Here is a 15,704-nt window from a genome sequence, read left to right as displayed (position 1 = left end):
ACGGCAGTGTTATAGATCTCACTATGTGACACTCAAGATTGAAAGGTGTTAATGAAAACTTTGATCGAGGAACCTAAATGAAAACACAACCAGAGTGGGAGAAAAGAAAATGATCACAGAAAACAGAAGAAATTTGGAAAATCTTTCCCACACTCTCTCTTCCTAGCGCACTCCTCACAAAATTTACATAGAATGTGCCATAGAATGTTTTCCTTCATGATGTCATAGAATTCTGTCCTTTCATCAAATCTTTTCCTTTGGCCATGATGGCATAGAATCTTTGCCTTTGATCTTACTGAAAGTTTGTTTTGTACAAGCCTCTGTGGATCTGTACATTCTTTAGTGCTTCTCAGAGTTACAAATTGACTGCAAGCAAGACAACGAACACACTTGAATAGAGCATGGTTCATTGATTTTCGTCCAAAGTTTTACAAAACATTTCCCGAATAACAAGCATCAATGGCAACCAACAAAACAGCAAAAGAGCTGAATATCTCAGTAGGGAGCACTCTGGAAATTGCCTGAAAGTGCAATCTTTCCTCAGAGAGGGCGGCTTTGAATTTGTTACCAAATGCTGCAAAAACCAACGAGAAAGTCGGCGTCAAAGTCAACAAGAGCCGTCCGGCAATTTTCAGACAGGCAAAAGTTGAAATTGATATGCTGAAATTGACATGCTGAAATTGACATGCTGAAACAGCTGCGACGTCCGCATAGGTGATGATGATTGGCTAAGGTGCAGTAGGCCTTTCACGATAAGCCAATCTCAGGCAGTGTTCAGTTTAAACACAAATCACATCCAAACCCTGGTTGGACCATATCGCCTTGTTTTTGTCTCTGATTCATATCTACCTGTTACATTCTGACTCTACTTCCTGGCAGACTGTATCATTGTCGAAGCTTCAGCTCAAAAACAAAAATTCATGCAATGATGATTTTGATCACTTATATATATACTGCTTTAGTGACATTTGACATTGCTTACGGCCATACCAAACTGAACACGCCCGATAGTGGGAGTGGTGATTGCGAGTGGCGCGAATTTCGAATTTGCACAGCGACTGCCTGACTTCTCTGTGATATTTTTGTTCTTTGTTTGAAATCAGAAGAATAGTTGTTTTATTTGATCTTTTGTGCTTATCGTCCCCGTAACTTCCCCGACGGCTCTCGGGCTGTTCGGGGGATTTTTTTTTTTTTTCCGCTAAACTTATAATGATGAATCAAGGGGAGGAAGATACAATGAACCCTCAGATGCAAGGAATGGCTGTAAATACGAAAAAGTTTGAGAGGGAGCTGACGGTGGAGGTGGAGGTGGAAGATACGAAATCAATCGCGGTAATGGACCTGCTGAAAGGTGTAAAGAAGGAGTGTGGGGAAATTTTAGGTTGTAGAATGAAGACGGACAAGAAATTCGAAATCACGATGAAGGATGGTGCCGGAAGGCAAAGTTGATTGATGGTATAAGAATAAATGGAGTGCCAGTGATCGGACGTGACATAATGAACAGCGACATGGTCGTCTCTTTCCTAAACTTACCCGTGTATCTGGAGGACAGCACGATCATGGAAAGACTTAATGAATGGGGGGTCCGGCCACTGTCGGCAATTAAACGCCGTGTGTGGCCGGGCACAGACATTGCCGACGGCACGAGATTTTTAAAGGTCCGATTCAACAAGCAAGTCAGATCGCTGCCATACTCCACTAAATTTGAAACTATGAGGGGCGTGGAGTATTTCCGTGTGATCCACGATAGACAAATCCAAGTGTGCAGAAATGCATCAAGCCGGGACACATCTTCAGAGAATGCCCGGAGTTCAAGTGTTTCAGGTGCGGAGAGAGTGGCCACTACGCACGGGAGTGCGCCGAGAGGAGAAGGACGGAGGAGGAGATGGGTGAGGAAGTGGAGGAAGAGAACGGACGCAACAACCACGACGGCGAAGGAGGCCAAGGTCAAACAGAGGTCCTAGACAAGAGTGAGGAGGACATGGGGATCGAGGAAGAGGAGGATCCGAAAACTGGTGGAAAGGATGTCGGTGGAGCGGAGAACACCAGTGGAGCGGACAACAAGAACGCAAATGGAGAGGGTGGAGAGAAACCGAACCCTGCTGCCAAACAAGGAAAGGAGAATGAAGAAAAGGACCGAGGACGATTAAATGGACATGAAAGAGAGGAAGAGAACGGACAACCAGACTTGACAAAGATCTTTCAAAGATTCTCAGCAAAGCGGAAGGCGGAGAAAGACAAAGAAAGAGAGGAGCGAAAAGGACCGAAATCCGGTATGTGATTGTATAGTTTGGTTTAAATGTTTACTTTTTGGTTTCTATTTATATTCAGTTTTGCTCTCATGGCCACAATAACCTCTATTAACGCAAATGGGCTAAGAAATAAGAGAAAAATAAAAGAGCTATTATTTGCATACCGCAGCGATTATATGTATTCAAGAAACTAATTGGGACGAGGACATAGTTAAAGAAATGAGAGAGGAATGGAGGGGAGCTATATATTATAATAATGGGGCTAGAAACGCAAGGGGGGTAGCAATAATGATTAAAAAGGACGTTGTCGAAGACATAAAAGAGGTATATAGAGATGAGACAGGGAGAATTTTGGTGATAGAATTTAAATATAGAGAAATAGAATTCAGATTAATAAATAAGTGATTAAAAAAGATAAGTGTTGCATTATTAGAGAACTTAAAAATATAATCGCAGGGAAGTGTATTATAGTTGGGGACTTCAATATAAAATGTAGTCGTCTAGATGTAGGTAAGGGAGTTGAATTTAGATGGGAAAGATCGAGAAACATGCTGTCCGAGCTGATGAAAGAAAAGGGGCTTATAGATGCATGGAGAGAAGAGAACTCAGAGAAGAGAGAATACACAAGGAGGCAGATGAGAGATGGGGTTCTAAAACAAAGTAGAATAGATTTGGTGTTGGTGCAAAGTAGCATTATTGGGTACATCGACAAAATAAGGCATCAAAGAAATAGCTTCAGTGACCATGATGGGGTCATGTTTCGAATTAAGGTGGAGAAAGAAGAGATAGGAGGAGGGATGTGGATATTAAACGCAGGATTAATTGAAGAAGAGGAGTACAAGATACAGATTATGGATTTGCTAGACCGAGAGAATAGAGAAGAGGGGTGTATAAAGAAAATGACAGGCTAGACGACAGCATAGGGGAACGATGGAGAAGATAAAAACTTTAATTAAACAAATTAGTATTAGATATAGTAAGAAAAGAAAAGGGAAAATGATGAAGGAGGAAAAGGCTCTGAAAAAATTAGCAAAAAGCAGACACAATGAGGAGGGTTATAATATAAACAATTATTTGGAGGCAAAGATGAAGTTAGAGAGGTTTGAGACGGAGAAATGTAGAGGAGCGATTCTGAGAAGTAAAGCAAAATATGCATTAGAAGGTGAAAGGTGCACAGGATATTTTTTGGGGTTAGAGAAAAGAAAACAGAATAGAACATACATAAAGGAAATTAATGACAAAAACGAGAGAAGATAGTAGATTATGTGGAGATTCTGGAAAGGGTACAAGAATTTTATGGGGATCTCTATAAGAAAGGGGACATAGATCAAGGAAGCATAGATGAAGTGATGGAAAGTGTAGAAAGGAAACTGAGTGAAGAGGATAGGGAATGGTGTGATAGAGACATAAATGAGAAGGAGGTGATAGAGGCCATAGGAGGATTGAAAAGTGGAAAGAGTCCAGGAAGTGATGGGATAGGGATCGAATGGTACAAAGCGTACAAAAATGAGGTAGCGCAAATTCTGGTAGATGTATTCAAGGGGATGGAAAGAACAGGGCAAGTGCAGAATAGGATGGGGGAGGGTGTAATAGCAATAATATACAAAAAGAAAGGAAGTAGGTTAGATTTGGAAAACTACAGGCCAATTAGTTTGCTAAATACAGATTATAAGATACTAACTAAAGTCCTGGCAAATAGGATGAAGGGAGTGATAGGGAACATAGTACAGAACACGCAGAGTTACAGCATACCCGGAAGAGACATAGCAGACACAATAGCCACAATCAGAGATTCAATAGAACACATGAAAGAGGATGGGAAAGGGGGAGTAGTGCTGGGAATAGATTGGAATAAGGCCTTTGATAGAGTAGACCACAGATTCCTGTTTAGAGTACTGGAGAAAGTTGGGTTCGGGGAGAGGATGGTGGGATGGGTAAAGAGGCTGTATGACAGTGCCAAGAGCCGAGTGAAGGTAAACGGTGTCTTGACAAACCTTTTCGATGTGGAGAGATCAGTGAGACAGGGATGTCCCCTGTCAGCACTACTGTATGCAATAGTTGTTGAGCCCCTGGCGATGCTGATCAAAACTGACCAGGAGGTGAAAGGTGTTCAGTTGCCCTATGGAGGGACCTGTGTCATCAATCAATATGCAGACGACACAACTATTACGGTCAGGGACAACAACAGTGTGAAAAGGGTGCTACAGATAATAGAAAAATATGGACGGGCATCAGGAGCCAAAATCAACAAAACTAAATCAGAGATCATGTACATTGGTGATATAGAGAGGATAGAAATGGGCTTAAAGGTGGAGGAGAAATACATGAAGGTGTTGGGAGTGTGTCTGGGGGTGGCAAGCAAAGAGGCTAGAGATGAGACATGGACTGGAGTGATTAATAAGATAAAAACAGTATGTACACTATGGAGGGGGAGAAAACTTAAACTGAAAGGAAAAGTGATGGTGGTGAATAATTTGTTATTCTCAGTTTGTGTATATGTGATGAGAGTGTTAGACATGCCAGAGTGGGTTATGAATGTGTTAAACAAAACTATTTGTGACTTTATATGGGAGGGGAAAGGGGTGAAAATTGCACAAAAAACTTTGATAGGGAAGAAGAGAGAGGGTGGGCTGAAGCTCATTGATTTGGAAATGAAAAGAACGGCAATAAGAGTAAGAACGATCCAAAAATACATGGAGCGTGGATTGAACTATGGATGGAAGGAGTTTTTAAGGAAATATGTGGATGAAGTGGGTGGGATAGGTGACTATGGTTTGTTTATGGGTTTCAAACAATCAATGACAGTTAAAATCCCAGAGTTTTACAGGGAGGTGTTTGAAGCGTGGAGAAAATTTCTACCAAAAGTAGAATATGAGTGTGATGGGTTGCAAATGTTTGTTAACCTACCCTTGTTTCTCAATGAGAAATTTAAATATAATAATAAAAGTCTGTATGAGCCACAATTCATGGTGGCAAATATTAAACAAGTCAAGGATATTATTTATGAGGTCATCCCGGGGTTTTTGAGATTGAATTGTATTTATGATTCTGTGAATGATTTAGATGGTATGGAAAGCAAAGAAAAAGTCAGCCGAATATATGAGCGGATTAAAAGTAGTATACCTCTGGAATGGACAAACATTATTAAAAGAGACTGTGTGATTAAGCAAGACAAGCGTACACCCAAGATGTATGTGATTGAAAAAAGAGAAGAAATGCCTCTTTGAAAATGTGAAGTTGAAAAAGGTATATGAATGGTTAATAGCTGATGTGATAAAAGAGCCAGCAGCAGAGAAAGTTTGGGCTGGCGTGTTCAATGATTTGGATGTTAAGAAGATATGGTTGAATGGGAACATAAAATATAACAGTATAGAGTGTGAAAATAACGATTTCCCTTATAAAACATAACAGAATATATACGAATGTGGTGTTTCATAAAATAAATAATGCTGTAAGTGCAATGTGTGATGTATGTAAAAGTGGCCATGAAGTTTTTTGCACTTTTTTTTAGATTGTTTTGAGTTAGTTGATTTCTTTGATTTCCTGAAAAAACTTTTGAGGAACATTGGCGACTTGGGATCAGAGCTGAAGGAGGGGTGGAGGAAGCTCTTTCTGTTTGGTTTACTTGAAAAGAAAAAGACTGTGAATTTTTGGTTAATTAACTACACTTTGAGCCATGCCAGATTGGCGGTTGTATATAGAAGGAATTATGCTCATTTTGAAGGGAGAAATGTACAAATTAAAGATTTGTTTAAGACAATAATGAAAAGAGATATTGAACTGAACTGCAAGTATGGGGGAGAGGAGGTGAGAGAATTTTTCATGAGTGGGAATAAGTTTATTTGTGATGGCGAAAAGGGAGAAGTTTTATTGAATTGGTGAGAGTTGGATTTGTACTTTTTATTTAGTTTGATTGTTTGATTTTTCTTTTGATACATTCATGAGAACTATGATAGGTTTGTTTCTTTTCTGATCTATGTGCAAAAGTTGACGTGACGTGTAAATTTGTGATTGAAGACTAATAAAAAGAAAAAAAAAAAAAAAAAGAACACGCCCGATCTCGTCTGATCTCGGAAGCTAAGCATGGTCGGGCCTGGTTAGCACTTGGATGGGAGACCGCCTGGGAATACTAGGTGCTGTAAGCCTTTCATTTTCATCATGAGACATGGTAACATTTACATCATCAAAATACATGCAATGATGATTTTGACCACTTACAGGTGCTGGCCAGTAAATTAGAATATCATCAAAAAGTTGAATTATTTCAGTAATTCCATTCAAAAGGTGAAACTTGTATACTGTATACTTTCCTTCCACACATAGTGATATATTTCAAGTGTTTATTCATTTTCATTTTTATTATTACAACTGACAGCTAATGAAAACACCAAATTCAGTATCTCAGAAAATTAGAATATTCTGACAAGGCCAATGAAAAAAATGTTTTTTTTTAGAAATGTTGGCCAACTGAAAAGAATGAACATGAAAAGCATGCGCATGTATAGCACTCAATACTTAGTCGGGGCTCCTTTTGCCTCAATCACTGCATTAATGCGGCGTGGCATGGACTCGATCAGTCTGTGGCACTGCTCAGGTGTTATGAGAGCCCAGGTTGCTCTGATAGTCGTCTTCAGCTCCTCTGCATTGTTGGGTCTAGCGCATTGCATCTTCCGCTTCACAATACCCCATAGATTTTCTATGGGGTTAAGGTCAGGCGAGTTTTGCTGGCCAATCAAGGACAGGGATACCATGGTCCTTGAACCAGGTACTGGTGGTTTTGGCACTGTGTGCAGGTGCCAAGTCCTGTTGAAAAGTGAAATCTGCATCTCCATAAAGTTGGTCAGCAGCAGGAAGCATCAAGTGCTCTAAAACTTCCTGGTAGACAGCTGCATTGACCTTGGACTTCAGGAAACAGAGTGGGCCAACACCGGCAGATGACATGGCACCCCACACCATCACTGACGGTGGAAACTTTACACTGGACCTCATGCAACGTGGATTCTGGCTTCTCCGCTCTTCCTCCAGACTCTGGGTCCTTGATTTCCAAAGGAAATGCAAAATTTGCTTTCATCAGAAAACATAACTTTGGACCACTCAGCAGCAGTCCAGTCCTTGGCCCAGGCGAGACGCTTCTTACGCTGTTTCTTGTTCAAGAGTGGCTTGACACACGGAATGCGACAGCTGAATCCCATGTCTTTCATGCGTCTCTTCGTGGTGGTTCTTGAAGCGCTGACTCCAGCTGCAGTCCACTCTTTGTGGATCTCCCCCACATTTTTGAATGGGTTTGTCGTCACAATTCTCTGCAGGGTGCGGTTATCCCTAGAGCTTGTACACTTTTTTCTACCACATTTTTTCCGTCCCTTCGCCTGTCTGTTAATGTGCTTGACACAGAGCTCTGCGAACAGCCAGCTTCTTTAGCAATCAACTTTTGTGTCTTGCCCTCCTTGTACAAGGTGTCAATGGTCGTCTTTTGGACAACTGTTAAGTCAGAAGTCTTCCCCATGATTGTGGAGCCTTCAGAACAAGACTGAGGAACCTTTTAAAGGCCTTTGCAGGCGTTTTGAGTTAATCAGCTGATTAGTGTGGCACCAGGTGTCTTCTATATTGAGCCTTTTCAGAATATTCTAATTTTCTGAGATACTGAATTTGGTGTTTTCATTAGCTGTCAGTTGTAATAATAAAAATGAAAATGAATAAACACTTGAAATATATCACTATGTGTGGAAGGAAAGTATACAGTATACAAGTTTCACCTTTTGAATGGAATTACTGAAATAATTCAACTTTTTGATGATATTCTAATTTACTGGCCAGCACCTGTATATATACTGCGTTTGTGACAGTTGCCATTGCTTACGGCCATACCACCCTTAACACGCCTGATCTCGTCTGATATCGGAAGGAAAGCACGGTCAGGCCTGGTTAGTACTTGGATGGGAGACCGCCTGGGTATACCAGGTGCTGTAACCTTTTCATTTTCATCAGGAGACATGGTAACATTTACATCATCAAAATACATGCAATGATCATTTTGACCAATTATATATACTGCGTTTGTGACAGGGACCATTGCTTACGGCCATACCACACTGAACACGCCTGATCTCGTCTGATCTCGGAAGCTAAGCAGTGTAGGACCTGGTTAGTACTTGGATGGGAGACCGCCTGGGAAAACCAGGTGCTGTAAGGTTTTCATTTTCATCAGGAGACATGGTAACATTTACATCATCAAAATACATGCAATGATCATTTTGATCACTTATATATACTGCTTTAGTGACGTGTGACGTTGTTTACGGCCATACCAACCTGAACAAGCCCGTTCTCGTCTGATCTCGGTAGCTATGCCAAGGATCGGGCCTCAGTTTTAGTACTTGATGTGAGACCGCCTGGCGATATTCTAGGTGCTGTAAGCTTTCATTTTCAGCAGGAGACATGGTAAAAGTTACACTCATCAAAATTACATGCAATGATCATTTTGAATCACATTATATATATACTGCTTTAGTGGACATTTGCCCGTTAGCTTACGGCGCATACCAAACCCTGAACAATCCCGATCTCGTCTGATCTCGGAAGCGGAAGCTGGTGGGGCCCTGGGGTTAGTACTTGGATGGGAGACCCAGCTGGGAATACCAGGTGCTGTTTTAAGATTTTCATTGTCATCAGGAGACCTTCGTTAAAATTTACATCATCCAAAATTACATTGCAATCGATCATTTTGATCACTTATATATATACTGCTTTAGTGATCATTTGACTCTTGCTTACGGCAATACCAACCTGAACAAACCCGATCTTTCGTTCTGATCTCGGAAGCTAAGCTGGTCAGGGCCTGGTTAGTACTTGGATGGGAGAACGCTCGGGAATTCTAGGTGCTGTAAGCCTTTAATTTTACATCAGAGACATGGTGATAACATTTACTTCATCAAAATACATGCAATGATGATTTGACCACTTATATTTACCTGCGTTTGTGACAGTTACAGTTGCTTACGGCCATTACCACCCTGAACTCGCCTCGATCCGGCTAATCTCGGAAGCTAAGCTGTGTCGGGCCTGGCTTAGTACTTGGATGGTCTCGAGACCGCTGGGCAATACCAGGTGACTGTAAGCCTTTATTTTCATCAGGAGACATGGTTAACATTTACATCATCAAAATACATGCACAATGATGATTTTGACACTCTATATATACTTGCGTTGGCGGACGTTACCGTTTGCGTACCGGCCATACCCAACATGAACACGCCTGATCTCGTATGATCTCGGAAGCTAAGCGTGTCGGGCCTGCGGTTAGTACTTGGATGTGGGAGAGCCGCCCTGGGAATACCAGGTGCTGTAAGCTTTTCATTTTCATCAGGATGACATGATAACATTTACATCATCAAAATAAATGCAACTGATAATTGTGTACCATTCCTATATATTGCGTTTGTGACAGTTACGTTGCTTACGGCCATACCACCTGAACACGGCCTGATCTCTCCTGTTCTCGTCTGATCTCGGTAGACCCCCTAAGCATGGACTGGCTGGTTAGTATTAGTGATGGGCAGGACCGCATGGGGAATTACCAGAGTGCTGTAAGCTTTTCATTATCATCAGGAGACATTGGTTCATGTAAACATTTCATATCATCAAAATACATGCAATGTATCATTTTGCCAACTCGATATATACTGCTTTAGTGATGTGTGACAATGCTTACGGCCCAAACAAATCCATGAAACACGACCTGGTCCTGTAAGCCTTTCATTTTCATAGGAACAGGGTCATTTTCATCATCATAATACATGCAATATTGATTTTGTCAACTTATATGTTACTGCTTTTTGGACACGTTAAAGTTGCTTGCAGCCATTAACCCTGAAACACGCTGATCTCGGAAGCTCAGAATGGGGTAGGGCCTGGTTAGCACTTGGATGGGGTGAGACCGCTGGGAATACCAATGCCCAGGTGCTTTAAGCATTTCTTCTCTTCAGGAGAAATGGTCACATTGAATAATCAAAATACATGCAATGATGATTTGAGACACGTTTATATTACTGCGTTTTGTGACAGTTACCTTTTAACTTACGGCCATTCCACCCTGGACACGCCTGATCTGTCTGATCTTGGATGTTATGCATGCGTCGGGCCTGGTTAGTACTTGAGATGGAGAGACCGCCTGGGGGAAAACAAGGTGCCTCTAATTTTCATTTTCATTCAGGAGACTTAGGTAACATTTACATCATCAAATTAACATGGCAATTGATGATTTGGACCCCTTATATATACTGCGTTTGTGGACAGTTAACGTTGTAACGGCCATACCACCCTGAACACGCCCATGCTTCTCGTTTGATCTCGGAAACAAGCAGTGTCGGGTCTGGTTAGTACTTGGATAGGAGAACGCACTTGGAATTCAGGCTCTGCCGTTTGCTTTTCATTTTCATCAGGAGACATGGTAACATTTACATCATCAAAATTTCATGCAATCATGATTTTGTCCACTTTTATATACTGCGTTTGTGACAGTTACCTTTGCGTACGGCCCATTCCAACCTGAACTCGCCCTGATTCTCGTTGATCTCGGAGTAAGCAGCTGTAGGGCCTGGTAGTACTTGGATGGGAGACCCGCCTGGGAATACCAGGTGCGTAAGCTTTCATTATCATCAGGGAATGGTAACATTTTACTTCATCATATTTCATGCAATGATCATTTTGATAACTCTATATATATTAGGCTTTTGTGACACATTTGACGTTGCTTACGGCCATACCAAACCTGAACCAAGCCCGATCTGTGTCTGATATCGGAGGAAGCCAAAGCACGGCTGGGGCCTGGTTTTGTACTTGGATTGGGAGACCGCCCTGGGGAATTCTTCTGCGTGCTATGAATTGCCTATCATTTTCAATCAGGGAGACATGGTTAACATTCTAGCTCATCCAAAATAAATGCAATTATGATTTAGACCCACTTCTATATACTGCATTTGTGGACATATTAACGTTGCTTACGGCCATACCAACCTGAACACGCCCTGTCTCGTCTGATCTCGGAAGATAAGCAGTGTCGGGCCTGGTTAGTACTTGGAAGGAGACGCCTGGAATACCAGGTGCTGTAAGCTTTCATTCTCATCAGGAGCGACATGGTAACATTTAGATCATCAAAATACATGCAATGATCATTTTGATCAACTTATCTATTATGCTTTCGAGACGTTTGCCTTCGCTTACGGACGATACCATAACTGAATCAATCCCCGATCTTGTCTGATCTCGGAAGCTAAGCATGGTCCGGGCCTGGTTCGACTTGGGATGGGAGACCGCCTGGGAATACCACCATGGTGCTGAAAGCTTTTTTATTTTCATCAGGAGACATGGTGACATTTACCATTCATCATAATACATGATATGATGATTTTGACCAACTGCTATATACTGCCGTTTGTGACAGCTGACAGCTTCGGCCTTACTACCCTGAAAACGATGATCTCGTATGATTCGAAGCTAAGCAGTGTAGGGCCTGGTTAGTATCTTGGATGGGGAGACGCCTTGGGGAGTACAGGAGCTGTAAGCTTTTCATTCTCTTCAGGAGACATGAAGGTAAACATATACATCATCAAAATACCATGCAATGATCATTTTGACTAACTTTTATATACTGCTTTTTTGACTACCAACATAAATGGCTTTAACGGGCTAACTCAATGAACATAACAGTGTCATCTGATCTAGGAAGTTTAGCAGGGGTCAGGCGGTGGTTAGTACCTGAATGGCGAGGCCTGCCCGGGAATACAAGGTCTGTAAGCCTTTTCATTTTCATCAGGGGACACAGGAACATTTCAATCATCATTATACATGCAATATTGACTTTTGACCAATTTTATGTATCGCTTTTGTGACTGACACCATACCACCTCGTAAGACGCCCGTGTTTAATTATCTCGTGTGCTTTCGTTTGAAGACTAACAGAAATCTACAACCTACTTGGTTGGTATAAAAACAACCTTTCAATAAGATCAAAGGCTAAAGATTTCTATTGCCATCTGGATCAAAGGAAAAAATTTCATGACATCATCATCAAAGGGAAAAACAATGAGGACATCATCAAAGGAAGACATCCCCATGACGTCATCGCCCTGTTTCATCCATCGTTTCTTTTGTATGTGACTGTGAGCATGCACGGAACTACGTGCCTACTGGATTGTAACGTTACCTCCATGTGACGGCGCTGTGAGTCTCACGTATGCGTCTGTAATGGTGCGCGAAAACAATAACAAAAATCTTAGACCAACATGCTCCCTTAACTGGGTGTAAAGGTTTGTTTAAAGCCTCACTCCAAATTGTATAATCAATATGTTTGTGTCACGTGTAGTTTAATCATGTCCGGCTGATTTCTTTATCGTAGTTCCCTCTGAGGTACAATAATGGTTAGCTGGATACCCTTCTTCAACTGCGTACTTGTGGATTTACTACACAATGATGGAAGTATTATGTAAATTAGTTCTGTTTTGCGTTTCTTTCGCGCCAAAAACAGCAACCCCACGTTGAGGTGGTAGGCCGACGTGTGCTGTCGAGATTTGTCATTAGAAATATTGACAAGTGTTGTTCTAACATTGCTTGTATTTTGATCAATTTGCCGGTTGTCCACAATTGGAAATGACGCGAAATAAAAAAACGAGCGGCCGTGGATGATACGTGGTCGTTAGCATACGGTTGAGTGGGGAGCTAATACGGGGTCTAAGTTACGTTGCTATCGGGCCAATTTCAATGTGTCAGAATGTGTCTGTATGTAGTGTTAGTATTTTATTTTTTTATTCTTTACTTTGTTTACCCTTGCGCAAGCATTAGAACTGTTTTACTGGCTTGTAGGTTGTGTTGTCATTTTTATTGCATGTAATCGTTTTCTGTTTGTCTTGGACACAGCTAACGGTTCAGCCACGTTGTCGATGCTGCCAACTGGATTACAGCGTTATCATAGTTGTACAAACTTCAAACTATAGCCAGAAGAGTCAACGCTTAACCATATTTTGAGGTTTATGCTCTAATGCTGGACTTTTTATGAGGACATGTATAAAAGATGTGATCTATGAAAAATAAAAAAGACCCCAGTTAGTTGTCATTTAGATGTAATGAATCACTTGAATCTTGAATTAGAGATAAGGCAGGACTATTTTACGTTATTCCCCGTGGAAGGAAATGATAGGTTTTACAGGACAATTGCAAATATGATAAACAAACCAAAACCAAAGGTGAGAAACGATATAAAAAGTAAATATGTAAAGGTAACAAAAATAATTACATCTACCTACTATTTGTCACTAATACTGATACAGTTGGTAGAAGGTGGTAGTGGTGATTTTGTTCGTCATGCCAAATCTGACGGACATATATAATCATATCAATAGTACCATGGGACGGCTGTGTTTCTAGATCTCACTTGTACACTCAATATTTGAAATGAGGTGTTAATGGAAACTTTGATCGGTGTAACCTAAATGAAAAACACAACCAGAGTGGGAGAAAGAAAAATGATCACAGAAAAACAGGAAGAAATTTGGAAAATTTTCCCACACTCTCTCTTCCTAGCGCACTCCTCACAAAATTACATAGAATGCCCCCTTGCCATAGGATTTTGTTTTCCTCATGATGTCATAGAATTCTGTCCTTTCATCAAATCTTTTCCTCTTGGCCCATGATGGCTAGAATCTTTGCCTTTGGGATCATACTGAAAGGTTTGTTTTGTACAAGCCTCTGTGGATCTGTACATTCTTTAGTGCTTCTCAGCGTTACAAATTGCTGCAAGCAAGACAACGAACCATCACTTGAGTAGAGCATGGTTCATTGATGTTCGTCCAAGTTGTAACCAAAAAAATTTCCCGAATAACAAGGCATCAATGGCAAACAACAAAACAGCCAAAAGAGCTGAATATCTCAGTTAGGGAGGCACTCTGGGAAAATTGCCTGGAAAGTGCAATCTTTCGCTCGAGAGGGCAGCTTTGAATTTGTTACCAAATGCTGCAAAAAACCAACGTGAATGTCGGAGTCAAAGTGTAGTCACAAGAAGAGCCCGTCGGCAATTTTAAGACAGGCCAAAAGTTTGAAATTGACATGATGGAAATTGACATGCTGAATTGAATGCCGGAAATCAGGCCTCGCGACGTCTGCATAGGTGATGGTGATTGGTAAGGTGCAGTGGTCCTTTCACGATAATCCAATCTCAGGCACGTGTTCAGTTTTTAATAACTCTAATCACACCCAAACCCTGGTTTGGACCGGGTGCCTTGTTTTTCCTCTCTGATTCATTTCTACCGGTTACATTCTGACTCTACTTCTGGCAGACTGTCTTAGTGTAGAAGATTCAGCTTCAAAAAAAAAAAATACATGCAATGATGATTTTGACCACCTTATATTACTGCGTTTGTGACAGTTAAAAAACATTACTTACGGCCTTACCACCCTGAAAACGCCTGATCTCATTTGATCTCAGAAGTTAACGCAGTGTCGTACCTGGTTAGTATCTTGGATGGCCGAGACAGCCTGTAATACTGATGCTGTAAGCCTTTCATTTTCATCAGGAGACATGTAACATTTACATCATCAAAATAATGCATGTGATTTTGACCACTTATATTATACTGCGTTTGTGACGTCACTATTGCTTACGGCCCTAACATCCTGAACACGCTGATGTCTCGTCTGATCTCGGAAGCTAAACAGTGTATGGCCTGGTTAGTACTTGGATGGGAGACCGCCTGGAATACCAGGTGCTGTAAGCTTTTCATTCTCATCAGGAGACCATGTAACAATTTACATCATCAAAAATACATGCAATGGATGATTTTTGACCACTTTTATTACTGCGTTTGTGACAGTTACGTTGGCTTTAGGCCATACCACCCTGAAAACGGAATGGATGTCATTTGATCTCCGTAGTTAAGCAGTGCTCGGGCTCTGGATAGTACTTGGATGGGGAGGAGACCGCCTGTAAATACTAGATGTGTAGCCTTTCATTTCTTCAGGTGGCATTTGTAACATTTACTTCATCAAAATACATGCAATGAAGATTTTGACCACTTATACTATACTGCTTTTGTAACATTTGACAATGCTTACGGCCCATTAACCTACCTGAGCAGCCCGATCTCGTCTGATCTCGGAAGCTAAAGCACGGTCGGGCCTGGTTAGTACTGGGATGGAGGGGGGGAGGGGGACTTGCCTGGGAATACCAGTGCTGTATAGCTTTTCTTTTCATCAGGAGACATGGTAACATTTAAATCATCAAAATACATGCAATGATGATTTGGATCACTTTATATACATGCGTTTGTGACAGTTAACGGTGGCATACGCGCCATACCACATGAAACACGCCCTGATCTTCGTTGATCTGGAAGCTAAGCAGTTGTAGGGCCTGGATTATTCATTACTTGGTATGGTGAGACCCCGTGCCTGGGAATACCCAGG

General features: G+C 41.4%; 1 non-coding gene and 3 pseudogenes across 1 annotated transcript; all 4 read left to right on the top strand.

Moving 5' to 3' along the window:
- The first annotated feature begins 8,103 nt into the window (after window positions 1–8,103).
- LOC125002213 lies at window positions 8,104–8,222 on the top strand (annotated as a pseudogene).
- Window positions 8,223–8,323: 101 nt separating this feature from the next.
- LOC125001434 lies at window positions 8,324–8,442 on the top strand. The gene has a single exon (XR_007111686.1). It is a non-coding gene; the product is annotated as a 5S ribosomal RNA (ribosomal RNA).
- Window positions 8,443–9,017: 575 nt separating this feature from the next.
- LOC125001999 lies at window positions 9,018–9,139 on the top strand (annotated as a pseudogene).
- A 2,107-nt stretch (window positions 9,140–11,246) lies between these two features.
- LOC125002577 lies at window positions 11,247–11,362 on the top strand (annotated as a pseudogene).
- The last annotated feature ends 4,342 nt before the right edge of the window (window positions 11,363–15,704 follow it).

Source organism: Mugil cephalus, chromosome 23, assembly GCF_022458985.1.
Source record: "Mugil cephalus isolate CIBA_MC_2020 chromosome 23, CIBA_Mcephalus_1.1, whole genome shotgun sequence".
Taxonomy (NCBI): domain Eukaryota; kingdom Metazoa; phylum Chordata; class Actinopteri; order Mugiliformes; family Mugilidae; genus Mugil; species Mugil cephalus.
The sequence above is the reverse complement of the archived record's forward strand: the minus strand, read 5'-3'. Positions and strand labels throughout refer to the sequence as shown.